Below are 3,334 nucleotides of genomic sequence, written 5' to 3' on the forward strand. Positions count from 1 at the left end.
GTATTTATAGGCATTTTGAGGTTTGGGAAAATTTGCCCCTCCTGGTAGGATTGTATATCCCATACGTCACTAGCTTATGGACTCTTGCCAATTACATGAAAGAAAGGGCCACATAATCACACTGCACGCCGCGCCACTCAGTGTTTCACAACCTTTATGCTGTCGATAGTATCAGCTGCATCTTGGGGGGGGAACAGCCAATCAGCTTCATCAATTCTGATTCCACACTTTGCTTTACTATGATCTCATGAGATTTCACTGAAATCTTGTGAGATTTAATAGCAAAACTTCCATAAAGTGACAAGGATAACATGACTATGCCTGCACATGACAGATGCACACTCCAAGTCCTGGGACTAGCATCCTAATTGGCTGCTTAAAGTCCCTTTACAATGGGATGTGGTTACTGAGGAAATGTTGATGTAAAATATCTTATGTTTTTACATAGAAATGTTCAGGTGATATTTTCTAGTCCGCTTTTTACAGCTATGCTGCATTACTATAAAGTTATTCAACATTTGGATATTATGTCCCTTTAATGTGAATAGCAGGGCCATAGGCCAAGCTATAATCACTTTCCTTAGCATGAATCAGAACCTATAAATGTATTGGGAGCCAGCCGCAAGCTTTCGTTCTGCAGAGATATTTTTCTTATAGATATTTTCCATCTCAGCGTAATAGCACACAGACATGCACAAGAAAGAAACTCCCAGCCATGTTTTTGATATTCGCTGCTATCAGGAGTCATTAGCAGCCTGTTTTTGTCTACCTATACACAGAAACATTAACCAAATAACTTAAATAATTCTTGGAGAAACTAAAGCTTATGTATTCTTTGAAAGGAGTCATGGGGACAGGCATTCTTTTGTTTGGACCTGCAAAAGCTCAAGGAAGAAGAAGCTACAAGGCTGTTCTATCAATTTGTGTCTGCAGTAGCACATTGTCACGATGGAGGAGTTTTATTGAGTGAAAACTGGAAAGTTTGGAGGATGCATATATTCTTAAAGGAACTGATGACTTTCTCTCTGACAAGCATGGATGTCCAGCCTGTTTTAGTCCAGAAATCTTGAATACAAATAGCAGCTACTCTGGCAAAGCTGCAGATGTATGGAGTCTAGGGGTGATGCTTTACACCATGTTGATAGGTAGCTACCCATTTCATGATATTGAGCCTAGTTCTTTGTTCAGCAAGATATGTCGTAGACAGTTTAACATTCCAGAGACATTATCCCCCAAAGCGAAATGCCTCATACGTAGTATACTTCGTAGAGAGCCAACAGAAAGGCTGACAATTCAAGAAATTCTGGACCATCCATGGTTTTCAACACATTTTGAATGCTTTGAGTTCAGGATATGGTGCTAAGGAAATGCCGGATCAACAGGTGCCTGACGTGAACATGGATGAGGGTACAAACACTTTCTTTAACTGAGCACAAAATTAGTTTCTTTTTGGTACTTGAGCTAAACATGGCCACATTAAAGAATCCTTCCTGACGGTATTATTTAAAATCTGTATTGTCCTAGTTCAGTAGCATATGAATGCTACACTGGGCTCCCTGGTTTTGAAAATAAGTCTGTAAGGAACTGCCTGTAGCATTGAAGCTGCTATCAAGTTTTATTTTGAAGAAAATTTATGTGGAGCAATTGTAGCTTCTAACCATATGGAGCCAAGGATTCTGCACAACTGCAACTTTGTCACTCCTGTTAACAAACCAACTTAAATGTTTTACCGGTCACATCTTGGCATCGCACTGTTAGATCTCTTCTGACCTTGATCAGGGAAAATTGATTGGCTATCCTTCCCTTTTTTTATGCTAATGCTTAACACACATGGGTACTTTAAAATGAATCAATTTAGATATACTGACGCAATAAAGTGGGTACTAAAACAAAAATTTCATGTTGGATTTTCAATTTCTAAATTTCCAAAATTGTTTTTTATTTACAAACTAAATATTCTTGATAGGAAATTACATTTTAATGCGTTCTTTTTGTATTTTTTTTTCTTTCTTTCTTATTTATTAAAGAAAATGTCACAGTAGTGATGTAATAAGCCAGTACTTAAATGTAATTAAGGCTTGATATATACTTTTACATGCTGTACTTAACACTTTAATGTGTATTTTGGTGTTTTCAGGCACTTATTTTCCAAGCTAACAACATTTATTAAAAAGCTTGTTTTGATCTAAACTGGCATTTTCCTTCCACTACTTCTGCCTTGCTCTATAATAAAACAGAGGCATAAATATTTGTGTTTCCAGTACCTCAGTTGTTTTGATTATACTGCTTGTATCTGTTTTGTGAATCGGTCACTGTTTTGGGGAGGTACACGTATAGTCTGTAAGTATGTAAATGTTACTTGAATTTGTGCTTAATTATAGTAAGTGGCATGTGCACACAGCTACTTGGCATTTTGATTTTCGGACACTTTGCCTGCCCTGTGGGACGTTTTGTTAAAATTTTATTTTTTATTAACTGCTCTTGATTTTGCATTAATAAAACAATATGAACCTAAAGCTGACCTTGGTCCTATTTTAGTAACTAAAATATGTGACAATTGTACACTCAAAAGATGGTGCTGTGTTCAGAAGGACCTACATTGTGTTTGAATTGTTTTCCCCTCCACCTTTTATGTTTCTCTCCCCTCCCCCTTGTTAAGAAGAGAGGCTGTTGATAACATGCATGGGTGGGGTATTGCTGAATCTGATGCTTTTGAATGTTCTGTATTGGTTTAATGTTTTTGTCCTAAACTCTTCAATAAATTGTGCATATTTAACTGTTTTCCATCTCAACTACATTTATATACATTTTATATATTTACCATAACATTGTGTTGATATATGTATCTCCGTCTTTACATGGCTTACTGTTTAAATATATATAAAATAGAATTATGAACACTTTATACCTGTGATGGCAGAGGACTATAGTTTGAATTTATATTCATTCCAAGATTATTGTTATTCATCAAGTACCAATATATAACTGCTAATACATGTTTGTACATTTCTAGGTTATCGGCACATCCATCTGTTGACAAAAGACGGGGATCAACATTCTTCTGCTACTCTGTTTGTGCACACGATGATCACAGAAGCTAAAAACACTTAATCTGGACAAAACAAGGACTAAAAACTCCCAATTCTTTTAACACTTGATTTATTTTATTTTTTTAACTTTTTTATTATATAGGTCAGAACTATAACAAATCTAGGGAAAGGCTGTCATTTGTGAAAAAAAACAAACATTTTTTTTTCTTTTATATTTTTAAACGTATCATTTTAGATATTTTTATTTAATTTTTTTTATTTTTTTAGAATGGTAGGATATGATT

General features: G+C 35.3%; 1 pseudogene; it reads left to right on the plus strand.

Annotated features, from left to right (window-relative positions):
• Positions 1-690: 690 nt before the first annotated feature.
• Positions 691-1,466, plus strand: LOC128661406 (tribbles homolog 2-like; annotated as a pseudogene).
• Positions 1,467-3,334: the final 1,868 nt, after the last annotated feature.

The sequence above is a fragment of the Bombina bombina genome, chromosome 5, assembly GCF_027579735.1.
Source record: "Bombina bombina isolate aBomBom1 chromosome 5, aBomBom1.pri, whole genome shotgun sequence".
NCBI classification, from domain to species: domain Eukaryota; kingdom Metazoa; phylum Chordata; class Amphibia; order Anura; family Bombinatoridae; genus Bombina; species Bombina bombina.